Source organism: Danio rerio, chromosome 15 (assembly GCF_052040795.2).
Source record: "Danio rerio strain M-AB ecotype USA chromosome 15, GRCz13ab, whole genome shotgun sequence".
In the NCBI taxonomy this organism is placed as follows: Eukaryota; Metazoa; Chordata; class Actinopteri; order Cypriniformes; family Danionidae; genus Danio; species Danio rerio.
Window position 1 is genome coordinate 27,579,912 of NC_141035.1, and position 14,831 is coordinate 27,594,742.

The following is a 14,831-nucleotide window of genomic DNA, read 5'->3' on the forward strand; positions in this document are numbered from 1 at the left end:
TGGTGTCATACTCACATCTACAGCTTCTTCACGATAGACATCCAGCATTTGCCTGCCTCCGAAGCCCAGACTGCAGCTCTGCACAATAAGTTTGGCCAGAAGAGAAATGTTCATCCCCAACTGAGCCTGCTTTCTCTCAAGGTTTTTTCCTTCACTTTTGTCAACCGGTGAAATTTGCTCCTCGACATTTTCTCCTCTGGCTTGTTTGGTTTGGGACTTGTGGAGCTGTGCATCGATGGATTGGCTCTTCAGTGTTTGGACTTTCAGCAGTAAAAATTAAACCACACTGAACGGAACTAAACTTAACTTTAACTTAACTTAAACTTAACAACTCTGAAAACTGGACTGACGCAGTGTTAGTTTACTAGAACTTCTATGTTAAGCTGCTTTGACACAATCCACATTGCTCAATAAAGTACTAATTTTCAGCTTAGTACTAGTTAAGGTAGTAGTTGGGTTTAGGTATTTGGTAGGATTAGGGATAAAGAGTTCATGCAGAAATGTGCTTCATACATACTAATAAACAGCTAATATCTTAATAACAAGCATGCTAATCAGCCACTAGTCAAAAGTGAGAATTGGTCCCTATAAAATGTTACCAAAATTCCTTATAAAAAATGTATCATATTTTAGTCATCATGTCATACATTTTCTATCAGCAGTGTAGAATCAGATATGGCCAATCACATATGGACAACGCTAAATACAGGTGTAAAAGTTTTGAGCTTGTTCACTTTTAGCCACGTCTAGTGGTAGTCGAAAAATCCTTTGAGTCGTTTGCCTTCGCAAACACCCATGTGTTTGAACCACCTCAAAAGATGCTGCCTACTCTCTGCCTACTGATCATTATGGGACATGATGTGAGAAAGAAAACCAAACCATTCTTTGCTGTGTTGTATCCAAACAAGAGCAAGAGGAAATCAGAGAGAAGGGTCTTGATGAAATATGAACCTGGCAACCCACTTGTACGCATGTTAATTTCAATGTTTTAAAAACTAATGCATCTCGGCTTGCCATTTGTGATTGGATCACTGAATGTGGATGTCAATACCAGGTGGAAACAGGGGATAAATTACACTCGCACAAAGCTTAATCTTTACTTGACCTAAAATTGTACACTTGAGAGTCTTCTGAATTAGTTATGCCTGAAACACAGTACAAGCTTGACGTTTTGGTGGCTCAGGATAAGTCACAGTAGGATAATTGCATTGTTAAAGGCATGATATGTGTGTTTCACCACTAGAGGGCGCATATTCGCAACAAACAAATGCGTAGTTTGATGAAGTGTGGAATCATTAACGTCATTAGCATGGCGACACAGGACAATCCATGTCACTTGTTAAAACTGCATTTGAACAGTCTTCAAAACATTTGGAATAATGTAAGCACATAGGTCAGCAAAATAAATAACACTGTTCTAGTGATATTTTTGATATTTTAACTAAATAAAATCACAGGATACCTGTGACAGTAGTGATTCGCACATCAGATTCCTCCAAAAAATCAAAGGTATTGTTACTGCTTTGTGCCATGCTAATATTTTACACTGTGTTTCAGCATTGCAGTGGCATCTTCAAAGCCGTTAAGATGCTGGACTCACGAAAACACGCCAGCAAATCCTCTTCCCATAAATCTCATTTAATGTGTCCGGCCTCAAAACCTGAGCACTGTAACCTCACTGACATTCCAGCATAAACCCCACCTCGGCGACACACGCTGCCGGTCCGGGCCTTTGACATTTGCTCACATGTGCACGGAGTGTTCGGTCGTGCAGCTGTCGCCGAGCGTGTGCTGCTAGAGAAGAGATCTGTGGTGGGAGTGCGCAGTGTGTGGTGCTCTGGGGTCCCGCAGGTCTCCAGGGGGGCTGGAGAAGAGCGGAGTCAGAGCCAGACACGTGTTGGGGAGCCAGAGACCGAGCCGGCCAGCCGCAGGGCTAAGCCAAAGCTGGGATGCATTATCACATTCCTGCATGCAGAGAGCCAGAGCAAAAGGTCCACTAAACTCGCAATTCGCAAGAATGCGGGCAGCAGGGAAGTTGTGGAAAAACACAACATCTTCAGTGTTTATGTAGCAATGTTGCTGAGGAATGCGGACCAACTCCACCTTTAGTGAAGAGCAAATAGGTGAACGACTTCAGTTTAATGATGATGTAATATAACCGTATAACCGTTGCTTAACCGCACGAGGATGTGGTAGAAATTCATGTACGTGGGAATAATCTGAGGTCAAGACTAGGATTAGGATTAGTTTCTTAGAAGAGTAATATTGAATGTTCTTGTGTTACAGTGGCTCCACAATGGCTTTGTAAGTCTTCCTGTGTCAAGGGTCACAGGAAAGGCTGTAAATAAGCATAAATACAAAGATTAGAAGGACGTAGGGTGTGATGGTTGTAAGCGAAGGACTCAGGTGAGGGCCTTGGAGGGCTCACATCTCAGACCCACCCAAACGCACTCGCTGACCTCCCCTGAATCAAACGCAAACCTCTCCCCTGGAAAAATGGGTCAATTAGCCACAAGAAAGAGAAAGAGCGTGAGAGAGTTTGAGGGAGCGTGCATGTGGGAATGCCAGAGTTGGAGAAAATGAAGGGAAAAAAGCTTTGTTGCAGTCTTTCTGGATTTGAAGCTGCTCTGGTTGCACAGAGATTTCATGTTTGTTTGCAAGCAACTATAAACTTTTTTTCCCCCCAAATATGCAAGTGCAGGTGCACATTAGCTGTAATAGCTTGGGTATACAATAGCATGTGCAAAAAATAGTTGATCAGGAACCATTCTAAAATACAGGCTTCTTACATTTTTTCCCCAAATCTAATGTAAGCACTATCCATGTGCATTTTTCTGCACTTTAACTGTGGCATATTTTATTTAATAATTATTTATTTCAAAATATATAATTTAATAATATTTATTATTATTATTAGGCAAGGCAGTGGCGCAGTAGGTGGTGCTGTCACCTCACAGCAAGAAGGTTGCTGGGTCGCTGGTTCGAACTTCGGCTCAGTTGACGTTTCTGTGTGGAGTTTGCATGTTCTCCCTGCCTTCGCGTGGGTTTCCTCCAGGTCCTGCGGTTTCCCCCACAGTCCAAAGACATGTGGTACAGGTTAATTGGGTAGGCTAAATTGTCCGTAGTGTATGAGTGTGTGTGTATGTGAATGTGTGTGGTTGTTTCCCAGAGATGGGTTGCGGCTGAAAGGGCATCCGCTGCGTAAAAACTTGCTGGACAAGTTGACGGTTCATTCCGCTGTGGCGACCCCGGATTAATAAAGGGACTAAGCCGACAAGAAAATGAATGAATTATTATTATTGTTATTTCTCTTATTGTTATTAATAATATTTATTATTATTATTTTATATAGCGCCTTTAAAAGTAGCATCTCAAGGCACTTTACAAACATATAAAATGTGCAGCAGTACATACAAGGATAAATGCATAAAAATAATAATACAAATAATTAAAAGCACATAAAATAATAATAATAAAATTAGATACAAAACCATAATTAAATCAAAAAAGGCTACCCTAAAAAAGTAAGTAATTTTAATTGAGGATTTAAAAATACTCAGGGATTCTGCGAGGGTAAAGAGTTCCACAATTTAGCCCAATTTATGCCAATGAGGATGCCCGGTCTCCCATAGATTTTCATTTGAATTACATACATACTTATACTTCATCACATGATATCAGATGCTAATCATTATTTTAGCAAAATATCAAGCCCAAACTTAATTATTGTTGTTATTTACCCTCTTAAATGTCATTTACTGCTAGAAGGGCATCCGCTACGTAAAAACTTGCTGGATAAATTGGCGGTTCATTCCACTGTGGCGACCCCGGATTATTAAGGGACTAAGCCGACAAGAAAATGAATGAGTGAAATGTCCTTTACTTGCATCTCAAACGTGTTTTATTTTATCTTAAATGTGTATTTATTTTAATTTCAAAAGGTGCAGATAAAAAAGAGGCAGATCATGCAACAGGCACCTGCTCAGACTCCAGACTTTTCATTATATACAAAAGCAAAGACATTTCATTCATTCATTCATTTTCTTTTTGACTTAGTCTCTTTATTAATCTGGGGTCACCACAGCAGAATGAACTGCCAACTTTTCCAGCACATGTTTTACGCAGAGGATGCCTTTCCAGCTGCAACCCATATCTGGGAAATATCCATACACACTCATTACACACTCACACCAAGGGAAACCGGAGCACCTGGAGGAAACCCTTTTGAACACTGGGAGAAAATGCAAACTCCACACAGAAACGCCAACTGACCCAGCCGAGGCTCGAACCAGCGACCTTCTTGCTGTGAGGCATAAGTGGAGTTTCAACCACTTTATCCCAAATCGAAGCATTTTTCAAACCTTGAAAACATTAAATTAAAATTCAAGCATTTTCAAGGATTTCCAGTACCCGTATGAACCCTGACAATAGCTTGTTTCATCATGTCTGACGCATATAAATATATATGAAAGGTTTGCAGTTGCTACCATACGTTTGGGTACATCTGTGAATAGGGTAAAAATTTAAGGGACCAGTTTTCTTAAAGGGATAGTTAACCCAAAACTGAAAATTACGCTTCTGAACATTAAGTCTTACCAAGGCAGCTAAGGAAATTTGAGACCCACAAAGGGATAAGTTAGCTGCTGATTAGCATGCTTGTTATTAAAATACTGGCTGTTTATTAGCACATATGAAGTTCACATTCTGCATGAACTTATTCTACATCCCTAATCCTATCCAATATCAACCTAACTACTACTTGACTAACAATTAATAAGCAGCAATTAAGGAGTTTATTGAGGCCAAGGTTTTTAGGCCAAGGAAGTAGTAAGTCATGCGGGTACTTCTCGTATACTGTTTTTCTAATTCTATGAATTCAGACATACTAATCGGTTAGTGTACTATATATGGAAGTATGTGATTTTGGACGCAGCCAGTTTTTCAATTCAATCATTCATTCAATTGATTCATTTAAACACAGTAATGCATTCAGCAATGCATCAGAAATGTCCATCTGCATATGGCCACTCACCATATAGTGAGAAAAAAATCGATATATGAGGCACTAGTAGCCTATATGAATTCATAACATTCTGTAAACAGTATGGTTCAAAGTCCCCAGTGGTCACATGACAGTGAAACATGGATTTGTACACACATTCGATCTAACAAATCTTTATAATTGTTGCAAAGTTAATTCAAAATAGTAATTGATTACTAATTACACCATTGCAATAGTATTTACATTAATTTTCTAAGTACTTTATCAGAAAAGTAACTTATTTACTCAATAAGTAATTTAATTACTTGAAAAAATACTAATCCACATAAATCTCAGTGCATAGATACAATTTGAACTTTGAATCTTTTCAATTTTAGTTTTGTTTAAAAAAAAAAACACCTCAATTGGAAACAATGGATGTATCGAACACTACATGTATCAAAATGTTTTAAATGAATGACATCAAGTTAATACCATATACTCACATTTTATTCTAAGCATGTGCAGTTGTCAAACAAATGACAAATAGCATAAGCATGACATTTTCTTGACAAATGAGCCTTTAGCTTAAAAATAAGATATTTCAGAGATATATAACTTACTCTGCTTCTCTGTATTGATCTATACATACTGTAAAGAACTATTGTATTTGCGTACAGAAATTAAGCAAGTGCATTATAAACAACTGTCAGGTCCCACTTTATATTAAGTGGCCTTAACTAATATATACTTACATAGGAATTAAAAGTTTTTTACAATGTACTTATTGTGTAAATACATGTATTTATTTATGCTTGATTAAATACATGTATGTAATTACATCTATAATTAACTTTTGTAATTACATTTGTAAATACACTGTTGACCATCCCTTACACCTTAACCTACCCTTAAACCTACCCATGCTACCAAACCTGTCCATAACCCAACCTCCATCCCAACTCAAATGCACCCCAAGTGTTCTCAAATACATTATAAACACAGTAAGTACATTGTATTTATTTTTTGATGTAAGTACAAAGTAGTTAGGGACACTTAATATAAAGTGGGACCAACTGTCATAATAAAACCTGAAAATGAAAATTAATCTTTTACTTTAATCCCCAACTTAATTACAGCAACTTGCTGTTTTGTAACTAATTACACCCAAGTTGACCCAACACTGCTTGTAAACAGCCCAAAACAAAACAGAATATTAAAAAATAAATAACAAGTTACTCAATTTCTTATTTAACTCTTATAAAATAGCCGTATCTTGTGATTCATGCAGTACTGTGCACAACAGCCTCATGCCTACAACCACATCCCAGTCATGCAACTGAGTACATTAGAGTTCTTTCTAAAGTTGTCTAAATGCTGGACTTACCTGAGCACAGGGTTTGACAGGCCTCAGCCCGTTGAGGCAGATCAGCTGAGAGCAGCAGTGAAGCAATGTAGGAAACTCCACTGTTCTTTCTGCATGAAACAATAGCAGCAGGCCTCATGCATGCTGCCACCGCTGGCCAAGTCACCGTGCTGCACACACTACTTTTCACAAGGAAACAGGAACTACAGACATTCCACAAAGCACAACAGCTTTATATCAACTGTATGTGTCAGTGATTGGAGAAAATACAGACTCCCACATGCTTCAAAGACTAGAAAGTGTGTAATCATTATTTTAGATCAATACTAAAAGTTAAAATAAAATATTTAAATATGGCTTAATTGACTATTAAAAGTAAAAATTTTGTAATTTATGCATAATTGGTCATTTTCTGCAATGACTATTCATTTTTATGTTGTTTTTTTAAATCCCAGAATAATTAGAAAAAGACTGTTATTTTTTATTTGTTGTGACTAAAATTCAGGCTTATTCCACCAAATATGTATTATTTTACTCTTAAAACAGATATTAGCAATATTAATATAATCATCTGAAAATATCTCCCACCTTCTTTTGTTAGTTTATGCAAAAACTTTTGTCATCATTCGTTTACATGATAAAACAAAAATGATAGTTTATTCAAACACAACAATAAATCATACACAATTTGTGGTGTCTTACTCATTTGCATAACCGTATATAACATAAACAATTCAAAGCAGGTTGTCCTTCTCAAGCTAAACAAAAATCCATTAGCGGTATACACTTAAGTCTAAAGAGAGGATTAACATCGTTGGGTTCTGCTGTTTGCTCAAAACAATCCCACACAGTTCATCAGATACCCTGACAGCCCAGACTGTCCCAGGGCAAATCATCCGAAGAAGTGGAAGAACTGAAAGAGGCTTCTGTATGTACAGTCTCATCAGCAGAAATCTGTCCAGTAGGATGTAACAGTGATATAGAAAAAAGCCATGTAGCCTAAAGCTGAACTGAAGGAGGAAGGGAGAGCATTGAGACGTACGGCGAGGCATCATGTCCCTTTAATGAGATTGTCTAGCTGTAGTTCCCCTGCTCAGACTTTCCGTGGAATTACATAAGCAGTCTTTAAACAGAGAAGAGAATGGTCTGCTGGACATGTCACCGCTCGGATTAAGCAAGAAGATACAAAGATGACAGATTGATAATGATTTTAAACTGTTTGCGTTTTACCTATTTCACCTCCTTTTACTCTCAACCCACCCATCCTTAAATGCGCTTTTTGTTTTCAGAAATATTAAGTCAAAACAAAATATTAAAACGAGCTAAATAATCTGCTAATGGGGTAAATATTCTTATTTCAAACCAAGAACAAAACAATTTGCCAATGGAGTAAGTAAAATACAGTTATGTATATTCTACATGATGCTATATTTAATGTATTTAAATTAATATGCATTTAATTATTATATGAATGTATTTATTAATGCAAAGGGGATGTAATATGCGCACACTTTTATTCAAATTCTTTAATATTTTATCTGTGTTCAAAGCGAAAACAAGATTATATTATTTAACCCAATGGTACCCAATTATTTAGCTTGTTTTAAAGAAAAAGCCACTTCACTTTGGCTAATTATTTCTGAAAACTTTTTTTTTTTTTACTTGTCTAGAAAATGACAAGTAAATGAAGCAAGACAACAACTCTAAGCATTTGTTTTTTGCAAGGCATTTTAGTGTTTCCTTAATAGGGTTTCTCCCCTGGCTATTTGTGGCTGCACACTGCTATATGTATCGCAGTGCTTGATTTAAGCAGGAGGCCGGTGACTTACTCATGCATTGGTGGGTGTTGATGTACATATGCCGTGAGTCATCGGCCCTCAGACACCCTGCGTATGGGATTTTCCAGCAGCATCTAATGAATTCAGCAGACTGTGGGGAGCGCCTCTAATCACAGGCCTTAACATGGACCTGCTGAGGTGGACGCACGTATTTGACCAGGAATTGAATCACGTTAGAAAAAAACAAATAATCTCTTCGGAAGGCAAGCAACACTTTTTAAAAAATGCTGGGTTTCACATGATTCATTTAAATTTCCTCAAAAATAAAGTGATTACGTTGATTTAAATGTTTTTACAAATTTAAGTAAAATGAACATTTATAAAAAACAAAGTATTCCCAATAAACCTCAACGATTGTGTTCATTAAGTCAATTAGTAATTTAAAGAAGCCGCAAAAATACTTTTGTGACTGTAATACACATACATATTAATCTCATATTAGCAAAACATTGATGATCATATGCTTATGAGCTGAGAGAGAAAGAATGAAGCATCCTAGTAAAACAAACCCCCCAGAAAAACAGAAAAACCTCATGAACATAATAAGTTTAACATATTGATACACATGAATCATAGTTTTAAAAACATTTTCTTTTAACCTGACCTTCTTTTTTATTAAAAGGATATAAAAATGTTCCTAAACAATGTTACAAATGTTTTCCTGTGTTATGTGAACATTGACATGCTCTTCTGCATTTTCTGTAAAGATTTATGTTCCTTGGTTTAATTTAAACTAGTCAAAACAAGTTGTTTAGGTGCATCTCCTTTTGTGGAAAGGTGAAGCAGTAAACAATAATAAATCCAGTGGCCTCATTCATAATGCACACACGGTCTTCATACACACATTGGAAATTTGCTCCTAAATCCACAGAACTGAAAAAATTGTAAGAACCCCCCGTATATTTTCCCCAATTTCTGTTTAATTTACAGTAGATTTTTTTTAAACATAATACATTTAATAACTCATTTTTAAAAACTGATTTGTTTCATCTTTGCCGTGATGCCAGAACATATTTTACTAAAACATTTTCAAGATACTAATATTTAGTTTAAAGTGACATTTAAAGGCTTTACTAGGTAAATTAGGCAAGTTAGTGTAATTAGGCATATCGTTGTAAAATGATGTTTTGTTCTGTAGACAATCGAAATCTAACAATATTGACCTTAAAATGTTTTTTTTTTTTTAAATGTTAAAATGTTTAAACTGCCTTTATTGTATCCAACATAAAACAGGTAAGACTTTTTGTTGAGGAAATGCTGAGATTTTTTTAAAATTCTTTTTCCATGTCAAGGTCAGCCAAACAACAAATGTAAAAACTATCAGAAGTATTACCTGCCCCACCTAGAAAAAAATGTTTGGATTGGATTTTTAACTCCTAATGTCGCTAGTTAACATGCTCAATGCATTTTTTTTTCAACACATCCCATAATTTCTAAAATATCAACCTGTACCAAATGGTAGATATGGTAAAAGTACTTTAATGAATACATATGCTATGAAAAATTTTAAAGTGTAAGACCAATTTATTAAAATAAAAAAAAAATAGTCAAAATAAAACATTTTTGAATAGTAAATCATCTTTATTTTTTAAGTATGCCATCAAAATATTTAAGATTCTCATTTAACTTGTTTTCTTGTTATTATATATATATATATATATATATATATATATATATATATATATATATATATATATATATATATATATACAATAAAACCAAAATCAAGTGTAGCAGTGCAACAGCATTATGTTTGTTTGATTTTTTTGTAAACAAGCAATATTGTTTGTGTAAACCATTATTTAAAGCAAATCATTCTTTAAATGACTTTAACAGTCTATTTAAAACAGGCAAAACATGGTCAACCATTTGGTAAAGCAGGCGGTCAAAGGGTTAAAATACTATAAAATGTGAAAACAAATAATGAAATGAAACAATACATACTGTAATGCACTGCATCAAAAAATCAACTAACCATCATAGTTATAGGTTTTAATTGAGCTTATTGAATACCCCGAAAAGTTGTTACAAATGTGATTGCTAATGCTTTGCAAAACAACAAATAAACTACAAGAGCCTCATTTATTTAGCACTTAGTTACAGTGTAAATTCCCTGTTCTTTCCCCCTCACATCAATAATAATAATAATAATAATAATAATAATAGTGAATTTAAAATGGTTGATGGTGGAGGCTAATGCAACAGAAAAAAACAACCAGAGATAATGCTGCACAACACTACACAATACTATGCAAACTACACAACATAATATCTAACCACATTATTCACACCCCACTGAGAAGAAATGAACCGTGTTTTTTTTTAAAGAAAAAAGAAATCAGCATTCATTCATGCTGAACCCTATATATTTTGTGATCCATTGAAAAAAAAAAAGCCATTCAGGTTTGGCACTACATGAAGCGGAGTTAATGATTTTCATTTTTGTTTGAACTGTCCCTTTAAAAGGAGAGGAAAGCATGTACGAACTGAGAAACATTTTGACTAAATCTGGGCAGTGACTCAACATGAGCTGCAAAGATCAGCTGGGATGCATATATAAACACAGAGCCCTGTAATGTAAATGAGAGTAAAAGTCTTACACTCTGTCCATTTTACCAAGCAGTGGTTTTCTTCCAGGCTATAAGACGGAACAGTCACCATGAATCACCCTCAGTCTCTTGAGGCCATTGTTCGGTGCTGAATTACACATTGTGCTGCCAGTCAGACAGGTTACATGACACCCGCTGAGCAACAGGCAGACTGCGCTACATTGACCCGGTAAAAGGAAAAAGGTACCGGCGGGCCACAATCCTAAGGGCAAAGGTCAGGCAGGATTGCGGGACGCTGGAACAGTGTTGCGACATGGACGTTTCGTCAGGTGAATGATCTCCTGCTTGCCGGGAACTCACGGTAATCTGGTTAAGCAGCTTTAACCCTGCAGACAGAGGGAATTTAGAAGAGTTGTAAAACCCCTTTGCACTATGTCTGGATGTGTTCACTCTCTCTTGCTCCGTGCCCAAGCAGTCCATGTGGGGATACATTTTTCATCAGTCCATCCAAATGGACTTCTGCTTGTGAACAGATTTGGTGTGAATGATGGTGTACTAATGAATTTCTACATTCATTCCATTAAATTGGGAATTTAATAATAAACAAGCATGTTGCTCTAGATTCAACTGCTTACACTTAAAAATAATAATAACCTAAAGCTTCATTACATTTAAATTAAAAATATATAGAGCAGAATCCAAATACTGGAGGAACAATATTTTGCACTTCAAGGTTTTTTTATTTTCTAACTAATGACTGATTTAATAAAACATTTGCAAAATCCAATGCATATATGTACAGGAGCAATATGAGCAAGTGATGGACAATTTACTATGGAACACAATTTAGGAATGAGACAAATGAAACTGGCAGGTCATGTGAAAGGACAAACATGGCAGACATAGGATGTCTGAATTCCATTCAGACAGTACTGTTCAAGTTTGGTTGACAACCAATATACACTACTGATCAAAAGTTTGAGGTCGGTTTTATTTTTTTTTTTTCATGTTTTTTAGTTATTTTTTTTAAGGAAATTTTTTTCTGTTGATTAAGATGGCATTTATTAAATATAAAAAAAAATACAATTGTACAATTGTTAAATACTTATTTATTAAATATTAATTTATTACTTATTTACAAATGAAATTATTAGTCCAGTCATTATTGCAATTACAATTAATATTAACAACAATAATAATTATAATAATTATGACTGTAATAATTAATGTAAGAGTGATTTCTGAAAGATCATGTGACTGAAGTAGGGTTGCACCGTTTACCGGTACTATGGTAGTATCGTGATACTATGGCTACGGAGCAGACGGTGCTGCTGTGATTTGGAAACGGTAGTATCGTCATTAACGCACTATCTACCCAAAATAGCATTATCGGTATAATTTGTATCTTTGTTTTAATGTATTTTTTGTTTGTGAGTTATCTACAAAATAAACGGGAAAAAAAAAGATAAATTGTTAGGTGAAGTGACGTGCTAATAATGCTTTTTTGATAATGAGTAAATTATGAATTCACCTCAGTTACACCTGTTATAACATATAAAACATAGTATCTCTGACAATTTTATTTAGAATTTGAGCTATGATATATATATATATATATATATATATATATATATATATATATATATATATATATATATATATATATATATATATATATATATTCATTCATTTTCTTGTCGGCTTAGTCCCTTTATTAATCCAGGGTCGCCACAGCGGAGTGAACCACCAACTTATCCAGCAAGTTTTTACGCAGAGGATGCCCTTCCAGCCGCAACCCATATCTGGGAAACATTCACATATACTCAAAAACACACACTCATACACTGCGGACAATTTAGCCTGTACCGCATGTTTTTGGACTGTGGGGGAAACCGGAGCACCCGGAGGAAACCCACGCGAATGCAGGGAGAACCTGCAAACTCCACACAGAAACGCCAACTGAGCCGAGGTTCGAACCAGCGACATTCTTGCTGTGAGGCAAACGTGCTCCCCACTGAGTCTCCTTATTTATATTTATATATATATATATATATATATATATATATATATATATATATATATATATATATATATATATATATATATATATATATATATATATATATATATAATATAAATATATATATAAGTTTGGATGAGTAAATAATGGCCATTTTAATTTGAGTAAAATATGCCTTTACAAAAGAAAGTGAATGTAGTGTAAACGCATTCATTGTTTAATTAAAGTTGAATTACAGTATAATGAAGTGCGATTAATAAAACAGGCTACATTTAGGAAACTCCATTTACGTAAACTTTTTAAAAATAGTTTATATTTACAATAAATAAACGCAAATCCTTATATATGACATTGTATGCGCTTTCCCCTTTGCTAGCCTGTTAGTTTGAATATATCTAAAGTATGTGAAAGATCCCTGATGGCTGATCTGAGCACCTTTCACCCGGGTGCAAAGTAACTGAGAGGCATCTGACCTCTGCCATTTGGGATTACTTTGCACTTGTGAGGCCCTTTCGAGTGAAATTCAACAAAAAGGTCTCTGTGAGCCATTTCACATTCATAGAATATTCCAGTTCAACAAGCAGTTCACAAAATATTTCAGCTGAGAAATAATGAAAAACTGCAGCTACACGTCTTCGGGGAATTGTAGCACACAACACCATGTTCTCTAGAAGAATGCTTTGAGAAGCAGGATGAAATGGAAATCTAGATTTAATAGTGTTTCACTTAATTCACACAATTAGTGTTGCTGAGGTGTTCTAAACAGTTGCTCGCCGCTTGTTAAGGTGTTGCTCGAGTGTACCAGGTAGTTATGTTGTTGCTAGGTTAACCACGGAGCGGTTGCTAAGGCATTACTATGGTGTCCTAGGTGGTTTCTAAGGTGTTCTGAGTAGTTGCTTAGGTTGTTTCAAAAAGTGTTGCTAGGTGGTTGCTAGGATGTTTGAGTAGTTGCTATGGTGTTCTGAGTGGTTGCTAGGTGGCGTCTAAGGCGTTGCTAGGATTTTCTGAGTGGTTGCTAGGCGGTTGCTAGGGTGTTTTATGTGGATACCAAGCTGTTGCTTGGCGGTTGCTAAAGTGTTCTGAGTGGTTGCTAAGGTGTTGTTAGGCAGTTGCTAAGGCGTTCTGAGTGGTTGCTAGGCAGTTGCTAACATAAATTAGCATGGTTATAGTATGAATTAGCATGTCGCTAGCTTGTTGTTAGCATGAATTTTGTATGAAGTTGCCTGTTGGTAGTGTGTTTATAGTATGATTTAGAAGGATACACCTTTAAAATCCGCATCCTTCGTAGGATGCAGCCTCTAAAATGAGACACAGCTTATGTTTCTTATTATGATTAGTATGTTTGCTAGTATGAACTGGTATGTTGTTGGTATGTCCAATGTAAAGTCAATGGCAGTTTTTTAACAACAGAATTCTATAGGACAGTTGCTAGGCACCGTAAATGGTTGCTAGGGTGTGGCTAGTAAGTTGAAAGGTAATCAGATTGGTAGTTAAATGAGTCCAACATTAAGTCTGTATGACAGTCTGGTGGAAAGTTAAGTTTCCAATGTTAAGTTAACTTTTGTGAATTTTCCAGGTCAGTTTTTTTAGACAACCGTAAGTCAGATCAATTAGAAACGATAGAGCAACTAGAGTCAGACCAGTTTGGAGGTTTGGTGTTAGTTTGGTGGTTGTAGTATGAATGGTCTAGGACAGGGGTGTCAAACTCAATTCCTGGAGGGCCGAAGCCCTGCACAGTTTAGTTCCAACCCTGCTCCAACACACTTACCGGTAGGTTTCAAACAAGCCTGAAGGACTGAATTAGTTTGATCAGGTGTGTTTAATTAGGGTTGGAACTAAACTGTGCAGAGCTGCGGCCCTTTTGGAACTGAGTTTGACACCTGTGGTCTAGGAGGAGGAGACGCATATAGAAATTAGTTTCAGAAGAAGAATATTAAGTGTATGTACTGTAGTATAACAGTATGTTGGCTTTCTCACGTCACCATAATCAGAAGTCAAGTCAATTAGCACCACTGTATTAAGTGGTGGGAAAGAGGCTCGAAAGTGACCTTTCTGAACAGCAGGTCATCGGCCTAGT

General features: G+C 35.9%; 1 long non-coding RNA gene across 2 annotated transcripts in view; it reads left to right on the forward strand.

Annotated features, from left to right (window-relative positions):
• LOC141377843 (uncharacterized) overlaps nt 1–14,831 on the forward strand; it is a 47,331-nt gene that overhangs the window by 27,189 nt on the left and 5,311 nt on the right. The window lies entirely within an intron of this gene.